This window comes from Physella acuta, unplaced genomic scaffold, assembly GCF_028476545.2.
Source record: "Physella acuta isolate Inbredline_101_S28 unplaced genomic scaffold, ASM2847654v3 ptg000442l, whole genome shotgun sequence".
NCBI classification, from domain to species: Eukaryota; Metazoa; Mollusca; class Gastropoda; family Physidae; genus Physella; species Physella acuta.
Window position 1 is genome coordinate 45,572 of NW_026731961.1, and position 22,620 is coordinate 68,191.

Here is a 22,620-nt window from a genome sequence, read left to right on the forward strand (position 1 = left end):
ATGATTATTGAATCTTTACTAAGGTAATACTAAATGTGTTTATAAGATGTCCATATTTTTTTTATCAAGACCCGAGTAGGGGAAAGTGGCAACAGCTAACACAAATGGTTAGTTTCCCTTAGGCTTGGCCTAGACAAAATGTATTACTTCCCCTTTGTATTTGGGGAAAAACTGGATAAGGGATACAACTCATAGAAAATAATAATTAAAAATAAATGAATACATAATTAGTACAATTTGCCAAACAGATATATTAATTAAATAATTATTTATAAACACATTTATGGCAAACTGAAATAATGTAAAGTTGAATATGTTTTTGTAAACAGATTGAATATTTTATAAAAATTTAAAAAATAAAAACTTTAGCTTTATTTAAGACTAAATTTAATATAATGGTAATTCTTATTATTTCAAACACTTAATTTTCACACACAAACAAAATATTTTTGGCTCCCTTTAAAAAGGGACAAATTAAACCTCGGTATTGTTTGTTTTGTTGTGAGACGACATGTAATAATGTTATTTTTATGGAGCCACTCTATTTTCTATTCCAGGGGTCGGCAACCTGCGGCTCGCGAGCCGCATGCGGGTTTGGTATCAAGATGCGGCTCTCCAGCTCCTTGAACAAATACTAATAATCTAATTAAAAAAAATATTTGAAAAAAAAAATATGTTAGTGGCTCTTTAAAACCAGGGAAATTTTGAAAATTGTAACTTTTGGCTCTTTCGCTTTAAAAGGTTGCCGACCCCTGGTCTATTCAGTAACAATTTTTTTTTATACCTCAGTGTTGTAGATTCACCAACACTTTCAAATAACATATTGGACTCACCAACACTTACATATAACATGTTGGACTCACCAACACTTACATATAAGATGTTGGACTCACCAACACTTACATATAACATGTTGGATTCACCAACACTTACATATAACATGTTGGTCACACCAACATTTACATATAACATGTTGGACTCACCAACACTTACATATAACATGTTGGACTCACCAACACTTACATATAAAATATTGGACTCACCAACACTTACATATAACATGTTGGACTCACCAACACTTACATATAGCATGTTGGATTCACCAACACTTACATATAACATGTTGGATTCACCAACACTTACATATAACATGTTGGACTCACCAACACTTACATATAACATGTTGGACTCACCAACACTTACATATAGCATGTTGGACTCACTAAAACAAGCGACACTTGAACAAAAACATATTAGTGGAAATAATATTTTCTGTAGGCCAACCAGAACAAGCCTTCGCCCTTTTGAAGGTTAACAAAGGGGACAACTGGACATTGGATTGTTGATCTGTCGTCCACACAACTTGGTGGTTGACATAGAGGGTGATACACACACCCTCCTCACCCAGCTCAATGGTTGACATAGAGGGTGATACACACACCCTCCTCACCCAGCTCAATGGTTGACATAGAGGGTGATACAAGCACCCTCCTCACACAGCTCAATGGAAGGGGGACAGTTTGCTCCCTATATTATATATAAGCAAACACGGTCATGTTGCCTGTAGAAATGTATTCATCTGTGATAGTGACAATACAGTTGGAGATTAAGATAGCAACTTAATGTAGGTCTTTGACCAGGTAAAATCAGGTAGAGGATGGTTGTAATATTTATACGAGAAACATAAAAAAAAAACTATAAATAAACGGAATTTATAATTTGAATGTCCCTTTCAAAGGGAAGCCAGAAATAATCGTTAGCTTAATTGCAGCCATGTTTAAGCAATGAGCAAATTTATGGTTATAGTGTAACTTTCAAAATAAAGTTAGTGCTTCTTACAATATAATGTAACCATTTTTTTTAAAAATAATTATGCAAAAGTTTAAAGGTTAAACATAAACCTATACAAACATTTTAAACTTCAAAATATTGTATTTTAAGAAATGTATTTGTATAGAGTATTTAGTTAATTACTTATTTAGTAGTTATGGTAAACAACTGCCATAAGTTTTCTCCCTTACTGGTTTTTTCTTCATATTTACATGAGGCGGAGTAACACTTTTTTCTAGAGATCAAAATTTTCAAACAAATGAACCATTGTTTTAAATATTAGTAATAAAACAGATAGTATTAGTTACCTCACAAGTTAAAGACAGTTACAAGTACTATGGACGTTTCGACCCAAGGTCTTCGTCAGTGTGATTACAGATTAGACAAATAAAGACAAACAGTAACACATTTTTTGACTTAGCTCGACAGTGAAAACACGTCTTGTCTGCTAGCCACGATATCCAAAAGAAGAGACGCGTGAGAAGGACGCTTGGACACCGTATAGGGGTGGGGTTGGGGGCGTGGTGTATGCGGGAGGGGGGGGGGGGGGTTGTTAGGTGAAAGATATCTGTTCATTCAAGCCATCGGGTGCCCGTGTACCAAATTTAAGTATTAGTACTATCTGTTTTATTACTAATTACATCAACCTCACTGCAGCTACCATTTGTTTTTTTTAAATATTATCGATCTCAAATCAACAAAGTTTGTTTACATTGAATGCAAAGGCGTCTTAAAATTTAAAAAAATATTTTTTTTTTGTAAACTGAACAAATATTGTTTAGACTGAATGCTTAGAAGGTTTGTAAGTAAGCAATCAGTTTTTCAATAAGAAGGCAGTTAGGTGGACGAATTATTTTTGTTGATATTTATTAGCTCACATACGTGTTTCTACCAAGTTATGGGACCTGACTGTCTATGTGGGTAATGTAGTAGAGCTGTCTCTTTGATCTCAGCTGTTGAAGGGATAATTTAACCAGCTCTGCGATGATCCGTCTTTACGTTGACGTTGTCTAGCATAATTCAGGTACCCAACAGACAGAGCTGAGTAGACTCCGACCTACCTAGTCATACACGGAATCCGAACTCGAGATTTTTCTGTTATCAGTTACAATCTAGAATTTAGAAAAGAAATTATAATTACATTATTTCCCCTGCATATAAAAACAAGAAAAAAAATCGACATGGGAGGTAGTTTCGTTTTGTCAACGCTCCCGAGAAGTAACTCGCTTGTATCACCCCATTTTTCTCTAAACCCTTGTTGGAAAGGAGACCACGCTTTAAAAAAATGTTTGTAAGCAGTAGTTAATTAAAATGTATTTTAAAATGACACATCCGTTTTGTATTAGGGCTTTTTAAAATGAGCTACTGTAAACATTGTGAACCGGTGCAGGCATTACCATCGTATAATGACTTTTCATAATGCAATAAAGAGAAAAACGTTAATGAAAGATCTTTATTGTCATATCCACACACTGTGACGTCAACCCTGACAACACCAAAACACAAAGTTACTAATTTAATTTAAAAAAACATGTTTGATCACAGGTGGTTTGTCAACGGGTGTTTTATCACAAGCGGTGTGTGCGGCTTTGATCACAGGTGTTTTGTCCATATAGGGTCTTTGATCACAGGTGTTTTGTCCATATAGGGTCTTTGATCACAGGTGTTTTGTCCATATAGGGTCTTTGATCACAGGTGTTTTGTCCATATAGGGTCTTTGATCACAGGTGTTTTGTCTATATAGGGTCTTTGATCACAGGTGTTTTGTCTATATAGGGTCATTGATCACAGGTGGTTTCTCCAATGCTGGCGTTTGATAACAAGCGCTTTGTTCTTATATGGTAAGGATTTATTTTAAAAGTTGTGTAATTATATTTTAAATTGCGGCAGGATGGAATAGTTTGTTAATTCATCTGTCATTTAGTTAACCATACAAATATTACTTATTTGACTATTCTGTTGGCATGTTTTTTATCCTTTTTATCCTTTCTTTATGCTTTGTATTTTCAAGTACATCTACATTATTTATTTGTTAAACTTGTTATATGTCGCATTTTTTGTGTTCCGTTTATATTTAAAATAAATCTATGAGGTCTAGCACCAGCCTTTATGTGGAGACTAAAATATCGTTGTTGACTATTTTAGTACATGTTAATTTCTATTAATGGACTTTCAGGAAACATGTAAAAATTGGGTATTAATTGTATCATAAATTAAAATTAAAATAGCAGTTTATTATTTCTATTTTCAAATCTTTAAATTATGCCCCCCCCCCCTTTGTGGTCAAAGCCCCGTTGTGGTCAAAGCCCCGTTGTCTGTATTTATGATAGAACTAAAACTTATTTGGATAAACTGTATTAGACTATTAAATATGTATTACTGTAAACTCTTATGACAAATAAAAGGCAATTTAAACCCTTTTCCCACATCCTTTCCATTTTACAAAATAATAAACCTACGTATCAAACACCCCCATCCCCACACTGATATAAATCATCTCTTTCGAAACTACCATCATGGAGGGAATAAAAAAAAACATCGTGAACGATAAAAGAGAAATAACTGCTTAAATATTCACCGTCCCATTATAAAATCGGTTATAGCACCTTATCAAACGAGCATCTAAAATTTCGAATCACTTTCTGCCAACAAAAAGGTACAGAACCTGGAAAAAGATCGACCCCTGCTCCAACCTACTTTAACTAGATTTCTGGTCTGATGGTTACTAACATTGTACTTATAATATCAACAAAACATATTTCAACAAATTGTATTCAACTGACAAATTATGCATTACTGAAATCCTTTTTACAAGAGGAAAATAAACCCCATTGTAATATCTACCTTTACAGGCTTCAATCTTTATAACTATACATGTATTCACCCTTTTATTCCTTTCATGATTTTGATGTTTATTCCACTTTCATTATTAATACCTTACTTTTTGCTCTACACATTGTTAAACTAGTTTCTTTTCCTTGTGTGTAAATAGAATACTAGTTGTAAACACGTGGTTTATCTATCTATGCTGTGGTGGCCATAGGTGCAACTAAGAGACGGCGTGTTTGATTGGGGATTGTGACCAGCTCGCTCATAGAGTACCTTGAGTGCAGCACTCGCAGAGAACAGTGTCAGTAGATCGTGAGATACGGAGTGATACAGTCAGTGTTTCTTCCAGACTTTTTTCTCCGGGGGGGGGGGGGGGGGGGCACTTGAAATTGGGGGGGGGGGTCGGTAGACTTTCTTCGGTGGGGGGGGACACTGTTAAAAGTATGTATTTCTATATAAATTATATAAATTTCATTTAGTTGGGGGGGGGACGGTAGAATTTTTTCGGGAGGGGGGGGGGGGGAAGAAACTCTGGATTCAGTGTGCGGACTAGTGACATTGGAGGTCTGTTGATTTTCATGTCATTCTTGGAACTGATTATTCATCAAGAAATAAAGTGTTGTAATCTCGAACCTGAAGTCAGAGTGTGATTCTTTAGATGAGGTGGATATGTCAATGCCGAATCAGGTGTCCACAGCCTAGCGTTAGAATTCCTAAGTCGTGGACAAATACCTACACGACAGGTGGTAAGACACCTCTGTCGCATCTAGGCGCTGCGAGAAGGGGTACAACACAACCTATCAAGGTACGTCACACGTCTGTCACATTTGGCGTCGTCGGCAGGATGGAAACGAGAAACACACACAAACAACCAAGAATCATAAATAAATTACAACAACACACCCTCGGTTACACATGTAAACACATTGGTATAAGGCAGGCGCCGTGATACAATATTTTACCTCCCTTTTAATATTTTGTTTGTTATTAAAGGGGAGAGTATCGGCTTACAATTTGCTACTTTTACAAAAAAAAAACTTGTAAAAAAATAGTAAATTACAAAGAAACCAATTGTCACTCTCTTTACACAAAATAAATTTACATCAATTTTGTCTTAATCAACATTATAGATAATTGATTTATTTTGAAATAGTTGTTAATTTTATCTTAATTTAGTTCCGATAATAACAACGTTACTATTATTATTTTTAATTGGTTATATATTTTTCAATAGCATCTTAAATCAATAGTCACTCTCATTCATTAATCTGCAAAAAAAATGTTATCCCGTTTTTAAAGGGACAAATCATACTTTATAAAAAGGAAGAATCAAGACGTGAAACTGATTGTACATTGTATGCTATTTCATGTAATTTTCATGTAATAAAAATGCGACCTATCCGCACAGTGAGCTCCTTGCTCGAGTGGAGTAAACTGTGTGGAGGGAAAATTATTTAAAAAAAAAAAAAAAAAAAAAAGGAAGATGTGGGACTGCTATAGATACGGATGTTTAAAAAGGAAGAATGTTTGATCTGTTGTGTCTCATTGTACTCGACAAAACATACCAGCTGCTTATAATAATTAAAACATTTATTTCAGCTCTACTTAAAAGCTCAAACCCCCTCAACCCACAACGACTATGAAAAAAAATCCATTGAATCACCTTTGAATTACACATTTGCATTTTCAGGTTTAAAAATAAGATTGTAATTTGACGTTTTGTATTAGATCTATTTATAAGCAAACCATCTTAAATGAATTTAAGTAGGGTACATGTAAGAAAGAAGCATTACTGTTGTAAACCTGTATCAGTCCTCACAAGCCGATGATGAAAACTGTAATACTAAAACTGTAATACTAAAGCGAACATGGCAAGGTAAACTGACGCTGTCCATTACATGTCTGAGGCAAAAAAGAAATTTAAAAGGGACAATCGTGCACTATAACTTACAATTAATTAAAAGGATATGGTTACTTAATTAATTTATGTTGAACTTTGTAGCAATTATCAATCGCTAAAAGTTTTCGAGTGACGCCACAACCGCTAGTTTGGTGCTGCTAACGAAAATAAACCACTACGTCATAATCCTAAAAATAGCAGAATATAAAGAGAAAAATGATAATTCCACTTAATTAAGTGATTAATTCGAGTGTTAAATAGTGTTTTAAGAGGTGCAAATCGAAAGTTTGAGAGGGGGGGGGGGTGCAAATTGAGAGTTTGATGGGGGGGGGGTGCAAATCGAAAATTGAAAGTTTGTACCCGGGAAGCGTCGCTACGCCTCTGGGGGATTACAACGGGTGACACCCGACCTCGCTACGCCATTGCATTTTATAAACGTAGTAAAATTTCTTAATAGATTCAGGGGCGGAACTATCTGAGACGTTGGAACACTGGGAAAAATCCTATTGGGCCGCAATGAAATAATCCCGTTGGGTGGCCAGGATCAGTGCTGTGTAAAGCGCATAATATAACGCCGATTCTAGCCGGAAAAAAGATATGCAAGGCGCAATGGAGAGAAACCACCGCCTTCTTTCACGGCGATGTTTTCGATGGTACTGCGCATGCGTGTGTTTACAAACAAACCGCAGTGCCCTAACCCTGTCCCTAACCCTAACCCGAACCCTCGCGCAGCTATTAAGGCCACTGCGCATGCGCAGAACTATTGTGTTTCGTTTCTTCTGCCGAAAAATCTTTTTTCCGAGTAGTCACTTCGTATTAATTAATTAATTGTATTCACTCCACTTTCATCAATATGCAGGGGCGTAGCGAGGGGGGGGCGGGGGGTGCGGACCGCACCGGGTGACACCATTTACGGGGGTGACACCAAGGCAAAAAATAGCAAAATATATAGAGAAAAACTCGAGGGGGGGTGCAAATCAAAAGTTTGAGGGGGGGGGGTGCAAATCGAAAACTCGAGGGGGGGTGCAAATCGAAAGTTTGAGGGGGGGGGGGTGCAAATCGAAAACTCGAGGGGGGGGGGGTGCAAAACGAAAGTTTGAGGGGGGGGGTGCAAATCGAAAACTCGAGGGGGGGGGGGTGCAAATCGAAAGTTTGAGGGGGGGGGGTGCAAATCGAAAATTTGAAAGTTTGTCCCTGGGAAGGGTCTCTATGCCTCTGGGGGGGGTGACACCATTAAGTGCCGCACCGGGTGACACCCGACCTCGCTACGCCACTGTCAATATGTATCCTTTTTTGTATCAGTCTACCATTAAAATGAATACATCATTTGATATTGAGCCCTTTATTGTGTTTTAATAATGTACAATATTTTATGTATGTTCTTTCGTTGATTAACTGGCGATTGCGAAAGAAAAGAAAGTTCGCCATTAATGAAAAAAAATTATAACAATAGGCCTATTTAAATTTAATAGAACCCAATTTATTACCTATACGATATAATGCATGCAACGCATAGCATTTTAACACGTTTTTCTTAACTCAGCTTCGCGTTTGTTTGTTTGGATGTTTGTTGTTAAAATTGACATAGAAAATTAGCCCACTTCTGATTGCTCTATAGACCTGAAATTTGGCATGCATGCTACTTTCGCCTAACAATTTCAGATGCAATCATAAAAACTAGCAATTAGTGACCGTAATTAGCTTAATTTAATTACGCCCCAAGGACCATAAAATTGAGGACATGATTTCTAAAGATACCGACAAGACTGGAGGCTTGTTGACACAGTTACTTCGGCCCCAATCGATGTGAGCGCGCTGGCCGTGATCGTATAGTGGTTAGTACTTCGCGTTGTGGCCGCGACAACCCAGGTTCGAATCCTGGTCGCTCAAGATTTTTTTAGTCCGTGTATTTATAAACACTTAGTCAATTCATACTTAATCAAGTCATTAGATAAAGTAGAAAATAAACTATATAAAAAACTTTTTTAAAAACCACGTTTTTCATGTGTAGCAACGGACTAAAAAGGAGAAAATAAAATACTTAAAAAAAAACTTTTTAAAAAACCACGTTTTTCTTGTGGACTAAAAAGTAGAAAATAACTATTTACATACATTTGATGACAAAAAACGTGGGTCGGGCAGATGGGTCGGGAAATTTGATGGTGAACGTACCCACGTTTTTTGTCATCAAATGTATGTAAATAGTTATTTTCTACTTTTTAGTCCACAAGAAAAACGTGGTTTTTTAAAAAGTTTTTTTTTAAGTATTTTATTTAACACGTTTTTAACACGTTTTTATTAACTCAGCTTCGTGTGGATGTGTTTGTTGTTAAAATTGACATCGAAAATTAGCCCACTTCTGATTGCTCTATAGATCTGAAATTTGGCATGCAAGTTACTTTCGCCTAACAATTTCAGATGCAATCATAAAAACTAGCAATTAGAGACCGTAATTAGCTTAATTTAATTACGCCCAAAGGACCATAAAATTGAGGACATGATTTCTAAAGATACCGACAAGACTGAAGGCTTATTGACACAGTTACTTCGGCCCCAATCGATGCGAGCGCGCTGGCCGTGATCGTATAGTGGTTAGTACTTCGCGTTGTGGCCGCGACAACCCAGGTTCGAATCCTGGTCGCTCAAGATTTTTTTAGTCCGTGTATTTATAAACACTTAGTCAATTCATACTTAATCAAGTCATTAGATAAAGTAGAAAATAAACTATATAAAAAACTTTTTTAAAAACCACGTTTTTCATGTGTAGCAACGGACTAAAAAGGAGAAAATAAAATACTTAAAAAAAACTTTTTAAAAAACCACGTTTTTCTTGTGGACTAAAAAGTAGAAAATAACTATTTACATACATTTGATGACAAAAAACGTGGGTCGGGCAGATGGGTCGGGAAATTTGATGGTGAACGTACCCACGTTTTTTGTCATCAAATGTATGTAAATAGTTATTTTCTACTTTTTAGTCCACAAGAAAAACGTGGTTTTTTAAAAAGTTTTTTTTAAGTATTTTTTTATTATTAACTCAGCTTCGCGTTTGTGGATGTGTTTGTTGTTAAAATTGACATCGAAAATTAGCCCACTTCTGATTGCTCTATAGATCTGAAATTTGGCATGCAGGCTACTTTCGCCTAACAATTTCAGATGCAATCATAAAAACTAGCAATTAGAGACCGTAATTAGCTTAATTTAATTACGCCCTAAGGACCATAAAGTTGAGGACATGATTTCTAAAGATACCGACAAGACTGAAGGCCTATTGACACAGTTACTTCGGCCCCAATCGATGTGAGCGCGCTGGCCGTGATCGTATAGTGGTTAGTACTTCGCGTTGTGGCCGCGACAACCCAGGTTCGAATCCTGGTCGCTCAAGATTTTTAGTCCGTGTACTTATAAACACTTAGTCAAGTCATACTTAATCAAGTCATTGGATAAAGTAGAAAATAAACTATATAAAAAACTTTTTTTTAAAAACCACGTTTTTCATGTGTAGCAACGGACTAAAAAGGAGAAAATAAAATACTTATAAAAAACTTTTTAAAAAACCACGTTTTTCTTGTGGACCAAAAAGTAGAAAATAACTATTTACATACATTTGATGACAAAAGACGTGGGTCGGGCAGATGGGTCGGGAAATTTGATGGTGAACGTACCCACGTTTTTTGTCATCAAATGTATGTAAATAGTTATTTTCTACTTTTTAGTCCACAAGAAAAACGTGGTTTTTTTAAAAGTTTTTTTTTAAGTATTTTATTTTTTTATTTGTATTAAACACGCTATTTACAAGGAATTGTTAGATTGTACTTTAGCGAGAGTATGTGATTAACGATCAACATTTAAATATCAGATTCGTAGGAGAAACAAAAAGGAAACAAAATACAGCCCCCAGTGAGGATTGAACTCACGACCCCTGGTTTACAAGACCAGTGCTCTAGCCACTGAGCTATGGAGGCTTGTATTCAGTTTGTTATCTATATTCTTAAATTTCGTTTGTACACAAATACCGTATACAAAAATTGTTCATTTGATTTAGTTGAAAATTTACCAAAATAAAATGCAGATTTAAACCTGAACTTTAATCGAATTTGTTGTTGAATATTTAAAGTAAATTTAAGGATAATCCTCTATATTGCTTTTTTTAAAACTCAGATTTTGTTTTATGTAGATGTTATATGATAAAGTAAAACTAAAACCTTAACACTCCCCACATACGTGTAGTATGAGCTATGTGTTAAGTACACAGAAACAGCTGGTTGTCATTGATTCATCCGCTAATCTCATTCAAACAATTTTATCGTTTTTAAACTTGTAACTAGAATAGTAAAAAAAAATTTCAGTACTAGTTTGGTTTACTTTTGGATTGCTTTATTTTAATTTTAAATAGTTTTATCACCAAGTTATTTAAAGTTATTTAATATCCTTAAAATAAATTCTGAATATAGTTACGTTTTAATAATTTCGTTTATGATTTGTTTAATTATTTATATTTAGTGAGTTAAATAACAAATGATTTAAGCAAAAATAAGACTAAATTTTACTAGTAGCCTACAAGTTACAACACAAATGTATTATTTTATTCTTGAATCTTTACCGAACAGCTCATTTACTTTTGTTCTTTATTTCATGAACAAGATAGGCGTAGTGACAAATGGATAAAAGGTTAAAAGGGCATGCATAAAACGCTGTTACAATTTTCAAATAAAAGGGAAATAACCATAGAAAATATTCAGATTTCGTTTAAAATCTGTTATTTCCACTAATTCGATAACAGCGCCACAGTTTATAGAGCGTCAATTGCCTTACACAGTTTATGTGGTGTACATATGTCTAACATAATGTCTATAATTTATCATTTATGTTTTTGATTAAATTAAAGAAAAGCTAATAGTATTTTATCGACTCCTTATAATAAACATGTAAATCTTCTATTTAAAGTAAAATGTAGTGCTTCTGAATTACTTAACTTTCAGAAATATTTAGTACCTAAATTTACTAGATCATTATATTTTCTTTCACTTTGAGAGTTGGAATACCTTTCTTACACCCCCCCCCCCTCTCCCTTCCCAACTCACGTGCTAAGTTAAAGACTATCACCTTAGGTCTCCAATTGTTAAAATTACAATCATAGGCGTAGCGAGGGAGGGGGGGGGGGCAGAGGCGCGGACCACACCGGGTGACACCATTTAGGGGAGTGGGGTGACACCAAAGCAAAAAAAAGCAAAATATATACAGAAAAATGATAACTCCATTTAATTAAGCGATTAATTAGAGTGAGTTAAATAGTCTTTTAAGTTGACAAAGCCCGACAAGGGTAGAGAGGGTGGGGGATTGACACCATGACGTAAACGTAATGAAAACATGCTACATATAGATAAAAATCGTTAGTATTATCTGAGCACAGTTTAAAGCAATCGCCTCAGGAGTGGGGAGGGGGTGAGTGGGGGGAAGTTACATTAACTCAAAGTTGCAAAATATGCATGAGGTAAACGGTTTTGTTGAGAATCGTAATAACTTGTGTGTTAATCCAGGTATTGGGGGAGGGGGGGGGGGGGGGTAAAAATTAAATACATCCATACATCCAGAGAAAAAATATATGTGAATGCATATAGGGGCCTACACATGCGTATACACATACTTATAAAAGTATATGGAATATATATATATATATATATATATATATATATATATATATATATATATATATATATATATATATATATATATATATATATATATATATATATATATATATATATATATATATTCATATATATATATATATATATATATATATATATATATATATATATATATATATATATATATATATATATATATATATATATATATATATATATATATATATATATATATATATATATATATATATATATATATATATATATATATATAGCAAAGTGGTCGGGTGCCCGAAAGGGTACTCCCCGGCACCGCATGCGCTTCAAATTTGGCAGGCTCCAGCCTTGGGGCAATAGAACACGGGGGCCGGTGCCGGAGTGCCGTAAAGTCCACGAAGAGAGGGTCAAAACTGACCTCGACTGACCGGCGCCTTATATGAGCTATATTACAAAAAAAAATTGCCACGAGGGCTTAAAAAAACGCGAGTGAAATTCTCTTTACATGAACTATATCTGATTACAAAATACATAAGCGAGGGTGATCTGTGAAGGAGAGAGTGGAAGGGGGGGGGGTAGCAAAGACTCTATATAAGGAGAGTAAAGCCCACACATAAGCCCACACATAAGCCCACACATAAGCCCACACATAAGCCCACACATAAGCCCAAATATAAGCCCACACATAAGCCCACACATAAGCCCAAACATAATCCCAAACATAAGCCCACACATAAGCCCACACATAAGCCCACACATAAGCCCACACATAAGCCCACACATAAGCCCACACATAAGTGTAGGGTGAGATAGTGGGTAAGGGGGGAGGGGGGTGCTGACCGCATATGAAACGGTTAGGGTTCGGTACCTCCAAAAAGTTAGGAACCACTGTACCATACTGTTGTCTTGTTATCTATAACAAGATGAACAGAATAATCATTGGAAGGGTTGCTTTCGGCTATTTTTCTGAATTCTTTCCACCCAGCGGTCTGCTCTAACTTAGTCCCCCGCCCCCAGAGTTCCGAGGCAAAAATAGTAAAATATATAGAGAAAAACTTGCGGGTGGGGGGGGGGGGGAGTGCAAATCGAAAGTTTCAGGAGGGGGGGTGCAAATCGAAAGTTTGAGGGGAGGGGTGCAAATCGAAAGTTTGAGGGTGTGATGCAAATCGAAAGTTTGAGGGGAGGGGTGCAAATCGAAAGTTTAAGGGGAGGGGAGATGCAAATCGAAAATTTGAAAGTTTGTCCCCGGAAATGGGTCGCTACCCCTCTGGGGGGTGCCACCATTAAGTGCCGCACCTCGCTACGCCACTGCTTCCAGGCATATTTTCGCCCCCCCCCATCTCAAAGAAAGCCTACCCCTTACGCCTACGCAATGGAATTTACATGGTAAACACATACTTTTACTTTTGACCCCCTCCCCGGAAAATGTTGACCGCCCCCCCCCCCGAAAATATCAATTCCCCCCCCCCCCCCCCCCCCCCCTTGGAGAAAAAAGTCTGGAAGAAACACTGCCCGCCCCCTTGCTATCTACCATACCATACGTAAATACCCCACACTACAAAGATAAAAAAAACAGAAATCAAGATCAGATAACTCAGCACCAGCCAGCACATAAAACCTTGACATACCTGACCAGATAGGGGAGGCGCTCGTGTTTGAAACACGAAACCGCGGGGTGAGGGGTTTTAAACTGCGCAATGATCGCCCCTGTTACGCGTGTTTCCGGTTTCAACCGGAAGTTGTACAAAACAGAGTTATCGTTGCTGCGCTGAATGAGTGAATTCAGCTCAAGTTTCGAACACATTTTCACGTGTAATTTAGGGGATGGTAATTGAGTGGTCATTCGATGAGTCAACAACGTATCGGGTTGTCATTTAATTTGTAAACAAGGCACTGGGTTGTCATTCTATTTATAAACAAAGTATCGGGTTGTCATTCAGTTTGTAAACAAAGTATCGGGTTGTCATTCAGTTTGTAAACAAAATATTGGGTTGTCATTTGGTTTGTAAACAATGTATCGGGTTGTTATTCTATTTATAAACAAAGTATCGGGTTGTCATTCCATTGCAAAACTAGAATTCGGGTTGTCCTGCAATGTATAAACCAAGTATCGGGATGTTGATAAAATTGTAAACAGGTTTTAGGGTTGTCATTTAATATGTAAACAGTATATCCGCTTGTTTGTTGTTGTTTTTTTTGTTGTTGTTTTTTTATGTTGCAATTTGAATGATAAACATCGTTGGAGATCGATTTTCCCATTACAGCAGAGTTGCGAAGTAAGGAGGTAAAGTTTTCTTTACGAACCTGACTATACTTAGTACAAGTTAAGTAGAGTTCACCTATTTCTGTGACCTCGGCATATGAAGGGATAGTGTGGTCAGCACTTTGCCCAGTTGCCTTTACTTTCCCTAACTTGTGTTGAGTTCCCTTCAAACCTGGGTGGACTTAAGGACGTTTTACTGATTTGAACCCGGATTCGAACTCGAAACTTTCGGGTTAGCGCTCTATCGTAAGGCTAAGCGATTAAGTTTATACAGCAAAAATAAGGAGATATTTGAATATTTTAAAACAACATTTGTGTCCACAGATGCCCATGTTAAAATAAAGATTGCCTGCATCGAGTGATTCATCAACGGAATTTGAATTTTTTCACTTAGATTTTAAAAATTTGACCACGGGCGGTTCGCTTTTTTAAAAGTGTAAATCAAAACTGAATTATTTATTTTAATGAGCCGAGATCTTACAAAATAATGCCGAGTACTCATTAGAGCTGACTTTACTCTAACAACGCGCTCAACCAGATCCGAGATCCCAGAACTAAACGTACCGCATGTGTAACCCGCTGTAACGATACAGGTAGCACCCAGTGTTGTGCTTTAACTGGAACTCACAATACACCTGACCTTGAACTCTTGCTGCGGTCTGCGCTGTTCAACGACCGCTCTTAAAGTTTTACTGCTGGAAGCGGGCGGATGGCTGGGGCGACGCGTGTTACTACAGACAAACAAAATGCGAACCCAGGAACATATAATCTAATTCAGTTATGGTAACGGTCCGACTATCATAGGTGAAATGGGAATCGTGGAGCGTAGCAGTTGGTCATGGAAAGGTGTGGTGTGATGAGTAAGGTGGACTTTGGCACCTGGTCATGGAACACGCTTACATGCTAGTATATAAGTTGGACATATAATGTAAATTTTAAAAATTATAAATATTTATCTCAGCACTTAGCAATCTTGGGCAGATGAAGTAGAATTCACATGTAGGAGATGTATGAAGGGGGTGTATGGTCATCACTTTACTTTCCCTAACATGAGTTTGGTACACATCATGGTTGAGTGGACTCGGTGACGTTCTACTGACTTAGACCCGAATACAATCTCGATACTCTCAGGTTAGCAGTCTAGCTCTCTAACGCTAGGCCTCCCCGTCGCATATACACGTGTCTAAGCACTACTTTTGTTTTGATTAACATTAAAATATGAATACAATTAAAATTTAAAAAAAAAAGTTAAACACATTCGTCTTTCTTACCAACGCATTTAAGTACAATATAATTATGTCGCCAAAAGCGTTAGGCTGAAAAATTGTATTATGTACTTTTACACCTTAAAGCGATCGATCAGGTGACCCTTCAAAATAGCGCACGACAAAATAGCGCTACATAAGAGCGCAGACAAAAGAGCGCCGACATAAGAACTCCGACATAAGAGCGCAAGAATAATTATGTTATAATGTAAACACGTTTTTTTTTATCGCTTAATGTTTTATTTAAGTATTACGTAAACTATTACAGAAATCTAAATTTTACACCGAAAACAATTACATTACTTAATATTATTTTTGGTTGCTTCTTGAAAGCACAAGAGTAGTTTACTTTAATTCTAAAAGAATAAGACAATATGCTAAACACAAATAATTGATTTTACTTGTCCCCGATAATGGACTGAAAATAAGGTTTTTATTTTTTAGACGGGTAGAATTCGTGTTAAGGTTTGGTTTATGAATATGGTCCGTGTTGACATTAGAAATTGTTAGTATACTTTTTAAAAATGTTATTCATATTTTAATGACAAAACAATCAAAACAAAAGTATGTGCTTAGGCATATGTTAACAGGACGGGTAGGCCTAGCGGTAGAGAGCTAGACTGCTAACCTGAAAGTATCGATAACGAATCCGGGTCCAAGTTGTAGAACGTCATTTAGCCCACACAGCTATGACGTGTACCCAACTCATGTTATGTAACTTAAGTGCTGACCACACCTTCCCTTCATATGCAAAAAACATATGAACTCTACTTCCACTGCCCATGATTACGAGGTGTAAAGAGGATTATTTCCTTTGTTTTTACTTTATACATCCAACTTACATACAAACATGTAGAGAAGTTTTTCTAAATTATTTTTACTAAATTATACAAAGTGGGCTAATTTACAATATATTTTACTTTAAGAAAATTAATTTGCATCTGGATATTTATAGATCTTAGTTTGTCAACATTACATTAGAAAAATGTGGGAAGAGTAGGCCTATATTATACTTTATTTTTATATTTTTATTTCAAAAGGGCGAATAACTAAATTTTTAAAATCGCACAAATACGATTCGATACGTAGACAACACAATACGTTGTGTTGTTTTATTTATATTTTACCATTCTAATTTCATAAGTTAATAGAAATCACAAAATCACAAAATCTTGAGTGGGATTCTTTAGATGAGTCAGTGCTAAATGAGGTCCATAGCCTAGCGTCAGAATTCCTAAGTCGTGGACAAATACCTACACGACAGGTGGTAAGACACCTCTGTCGCATCTAGGTGCTGCGAGAAGGGGTACAACACAACCTATCAAGGTACGTCACACGTCTGTCACATTTGGCGTCGTCGGCAGGATGGAAACGAGAAACATACACAAACAACCACGAATCATAAAACCATCTCACCCTCGGTTACACATGTAAACACATTGGTATAAAGCAGGCGCCGGGATACAATCTATCTATCTATATATATATAATTCTCTTCTGGGATCAGTTAGAAAACAAGCTTCAAGCGCGCCTTTGCAGTCCCCTCTCTTCCTCTCTATCACTATCACCACCACCCCACCCCCTCATGATCTGGTGAGCGGTGTTCACTCTGAATGTTTACAAATCGTAGAGCTGGGTTTGTTGACGGCTATTAGGGGCAGATAATTTAGTTTGAAACGATTTTAAAATTACAGGAGGTAACTAAGAGAAGGCTGCATTCACGGGGGGGGGGGGGGGGGGGGGGTAGGGTAGGGGTTTGGGGGGGGTGGGGGGTTAGTGCTTTAAAGCAAATATTTTCAGTGGCAGCATTGGTACTGTCGAATTCACAAATTATGAATTACTGAAAAGTAGAAAATAAAACAACTAAATAGCGGCGTAAGATACGCCTCGGGTCGGCTCGTATTATATATTTCTGCTAAAAATTATAGCGCTTCTGAAATCACTACCCTTCAAGCTGATACTAAAAATAGTTATCATAATTGATCAATTTTAAAAAATACATAGAAAAGTTAGTTGTTTATACAAGCGATACATTTTCATTGAAATAGGCATTTACATTAAAATATGCATTTTCAACGAAATGTGCAAATGCACGTTGGAATAGAAAGAATTGTTATAGCCTACTTCAGATATTTAGACAAGTGTTGTCGTTATGTATCATATTGGGTGCAAAATAATAGAATTGAGTTTACCCTTAACACTAGAATGCGTAATCAATGTAGAAAGGGTCGATTTTTACTTTTTACTCAATTATTATATAAAAGGCTAAGGTTTTAACTTTTAATTTAAATTTAATTAACAATTGACATTTATTATATATTTTTATTTAACCAATTTTATTGAATTACAATTGTAACTTGCAATTATTTTCTTTTTAAATTAACATTTTATTATGTATTTTAATTTTATTATTTTTTTTATTTAACCACATTTAAGAACAAATTAAAATGTTGTCTCCCTTGCGTATGTGTCATTTGAAAGAATGTTAGGAAGGGGTCTAGTATTCAATATTTTACCTCCCTTTAATATTTTGTTTGTTATTACAGGGAAGACTAACTGCTTACAATTTGCTACTTTTACAAAAAAAAAATGTAAAAAAATAAGTAAATTACAAAGTATACAAATTGTCGCTCTTGTCATACAATAAATTATTTATATCAATCTTAGTATAATCAATATTATGGTAATTGATTTATTTTGAAATAGATATTAATTTTATCTTAATTTAGTTCCGATGTTTAAAACTTTACTATTACTTTTTTAAATTTGTTATATATTTTTCAACAGCTTGATAAATTATTTTAATTCAGTTTGGACTAACTATAACATTTTTTATAATTTTTAAAAGGAAGCTTTGAGAGGACTGCTCCATGCACAAATATTAATAATTATTTTATTTTATTTTGAAACTCATAAAATTATTGGTCTGCAACACTCGGTAATGAACCAGATAATAATAAATTTAAACAATAAACACTCGCTATTCTATTAGAACTAGCCATCGGTACCCGTTTCACGTGAATTATAGGCCTATATATTTTAAAATGTACTTGTTTAAGAAAATAATTTATAAATAGTTATTGGTCAAAACGCAATGTGCTTTACTACACGCTGAACAATTTTAGTGACAAAGCAAAGAAATAACTAATTAGCTAAAAATCCGACACATTTAACATAGTCATAACACAGGAACACACTGATTAAGTCGCGCTATCGACGAGGTGCCGGCTGCTGCGCCTGTAGCAGTTTTGCCACTGAATATAGTAGTACCGCTTACCCACTATGTAGGAGTCCGGATTAAAGGATGCCAAGAGCTAACACATCCGTTCTGGAACAATGGGCGCCAAACCGTGTATCCCAGGCACTGCCCATCAGAATTTTTTTTTTCAGAAACCTCTCCTGGAGTGTTCTCATCAACTTCACAAAGTTTCATGACGATCGGATTAAAAGTGTCAATCCGCAATCAACTTTAATTGTCATAAAACGAATTGCTCCCTGTCGGGGCGCCACCCCAGCGAATTTGATTATCTGTTTTACAGATCACTCGCAAGAAGTATTCTCAACAACTTTCTAATATATATATATATATATATATATATATATATATATATATATATATATATATATATATATATATATATATATATATATATATATATATATATATATACCTATACCTATACCTTATCCTATTCAAAGATCGTAATAGTAATATTGAAATTAAAATGTTAGTGGCTCTTTAAAAGGTGGGGAATTTTGTAAATTGTGACTTTTGGCTCTTCTGTCTCAAAAGGTTGCCGACCCCTGCTATAGATACAAATGTTTAAAAAAACAAAATGTTTGATCTGTTGTGTCTAATTGTACTCGACATAACATACCAGCTGCTTATAATAATAAAAAAAAATATTTCAGCTCAACTTAAAAGCTCAAATCCCCTCAACCCAAAACGACTATGAAAAAAAATCCATTGAATCACCTTTGAATTACACATTTGCATTTTCAGGTTTAAAAATAAGATTGTAATTAGACGTTTTGTATTAGTTTTTTTTTATAAGCAAACCATCTTAAATGAATTTAAGTAGGCTACATGTAAGAAAGAAGCATTACTATAGTTAATCTGTATCAGTCCTCACAAAACGATTATGAAAACTGTAATACTAAAGCGAACATGGCAAGGCAAACTGACGCTGTACATTACATGTCTGAGGCAAAAAAAAATTCAAAAGGGACAATCATTCACCATAACTTTCAAATATATTACAACTACCCCACCCCGTCGTACGAAATGAAATGTTTATAGAAAATATATACTTTTAACAGTGTCCGCCCCCCCCCCCCCCGAGTAAGGTCTCTCCCCCTCCCCCCCCCCCCCCCCCCCGGAGAAAAAAGTCTGGAAGAAACACTGCCAGAAACTGAATAAGTCTGTTGGCACAATATAAATTTTGTGTGCTAAACAATGTATTCCATTTTTTATATAGCTCCACAAATATTTATTTTTTCTTTCTGCCAGGGAAAGTCATTCATTAATTTATTTATTAACTATGATATTTGTATCCAGATTTATTTTTGTTAAGTAAAAAAAAACAATAACTATACCAAATCATTTAATCAGAGGCGTAGCGAAGGGGGGTGCGGACCGCACCGGGTGACACCATTTAGTGGGTGACACCAAAGCAAAAAATAGCAAAATATATAGAGAAAAATAATAATTCCACTTAATTAAGTGATTAATTCGAGTGTTAAAATTTAAGAGGTGAAATCGAAAGTTTGAAGGGGGGGGGGGGGGCTGTGCATATCGAAAGTTTGAGGGGGGGGGCTGCAAATCGAAAGTCTGAGGGGGGGGGGTGCAAATCGAAAGTTTGAGGGGGGGGGGGGGGGGGGCTGCAAATCGAATGTTTGAGGGGGTGCAAATCGAAAATTGAAAGTTTGTCCCCGGGAAGGGTCGCTACGCCTCTGGGGGATTACACCGTTAAGTGAGGCACCTGGTGACACCCGACCTCGCTACGCCGCTGCATTTTATAAACGTAGTAAAATTTCTTAATAGATTCAGGGGCGGAACTATCTGAGACGTTGGAACACCGGGAAAAATCCTGTTGGGCCGCCATGAAATAATCCCGTTGGGTCGCCAGGATCAGTGCTGTGTAAAGCGCATAATATAACGCCGATTCTAGCCGGGAAAAAAAGATATGCATGCGCAATGGAGAGAAACCACTGCCTTCTTTCACGGCGATGTTTTCGATGGTACTGCGCATGCGTGTGTTTACAAACAAACCGCAGAACCCTAACCCTGTCTCTAACCCTAACCCGAACCCTCGCGCTGCTATTAAGGCAACTGCGCATGCGCAGAACTATTGTGTTTTGTTTCTTCTGCTGAAAAATCTTTTTCCGAGTAGTCACTTCGTATTAATTAATTAATTGTACTCACTCCACTTTTATCAATATTTATCCTTTTTCCTCTATTTGTCAATCATTAAAATGTAATACATCATTTGATATTGAGCCCTTTATTGTGTTTTAATAATGTACAATATTTTATGTATGTTATTTCGTTGATTAACCGGCGATTGCGTAAGAAACGAAAGATCGCCATTAATGAAAAAAAATTATAAAAATAGGCCTATATAATAGAACCTAATTAAACATATACGATATAATGCATGCAACGCATAGCATTTTTTTTTAATTTGTAAGGTTAAAAGGGCATGCTCAAAACGCTGTAACAATTTTCAGATAAAAGGGAAATAACCAAAGAAAATATTCAGATTTTTTTAATTTGTATTAAACGCGGTATTTACAAGGTATTGTTAAATTTATTGTACTTTAGCGAGAGTATGTGGTTAATGAGCAGCACTTAAATATCAGATTCGTAGGAGAAAAAAAAACCGTGGGAATAAATGGAAACAAAATTAAATACAGCCCCCAATGAGGGTTGAACTCACGACCCCTGGTTTACAAGACCAGTGCTCTAGCCACTGAGCTATGGAGGCCTATATTCAGTTTGTTATCTGTATTCTTGAATTTTGTTTGTACACTAATACAATATACAAAAATTGATCATTTGATTTTGTTGAAAATTTGCCCAAAAAAAAATGTAGATTTAAAACCTGAACTTTAATCGAATTCGTTGTTGAATATTTAAAGTAAAATTTAAGGATAATCCTCAATATTTCTTTTTTTTTTTAAACTCAGATTTTGTTGTATGTAGATGTTATATGATAAAGTAAAACTAAAAGCTTACCACTCCCCACATGCGTGTAGTATGAGCTATGTGTTAAGTACACAGAAACAGCTGGTTGTCATTGATTCATCCGCTAATCTCATTCAAACAATTTTATCGTTTGAATAAACTTGTAACTAGAATAGTATTTTTTTTTTCAGTACTACTTTGGTTTACTTTTGGATTGCTTTATTTTTTAAAATAGTTTTTTTCACCAAGTTATTTATAGTTATTTAATATCCTTAAAAAAACTGAATATAGTTACGTTTTAATAACTTCGTTTATGATTAGGTTAGTTATTTATATTTAGTGAGTTAAATAACAAAAGATTTAAGCAAAAATAAGACAAAATTTTACTAGTAGCCTACAAGTTACAACACGAATGTATAATTTTATTCTTGAATCTTTACCGAACAGCACATTTACTTTTGTTCTTTATTTCATCAACAAGAAAGGCGTAGAGACAAATGGATAAAAGGTTAAAAGGGCATGCTCAAAACGCTGTAACAATTTTCAGATAAAAGGGAAATAACCAAAGAAAATATTCAGATTTCGTTTAAAATCTGTTAATTCCGCAGATTCGATAACAGCGATACAGTTTATAGAGCTTTAATTGCTTTAAACAGTTTGTGTGGAGTAGGCCTACATATATCTAACATAATGTCTAT

The 22,620-nt window shown here is 35.6% G+C and overlaps 2 non-coding genes across 2 annotated transcripts; both read right to left on the reverse strand.

Moving 5' to 3' along the window:
• Positions 1-10,451: 10,451 nt before the first annotated feature.
• Trnat-ugu (transfer RNA threonine (anticodon UGU)) lies at positions 10,452-10,524 on the reverse strand. The gene has a single exon. It is a non-coding gene; the product is annotated as a tRNA-Thr (tRNA).
• Positions 10,525-21,649: 11,125 nt separating this feature from the next.
• Positions 21,650-21,722, reverse strand: Trnat-ugu (transfer RNA threonine (anticodon UGU)). The gene has a single exon. It is a non-coding gene; the product is annotated as a tRNA-Thr (tRNA).
• Positions 21,723-22,620: the final 898 nt, after the last annotated feature.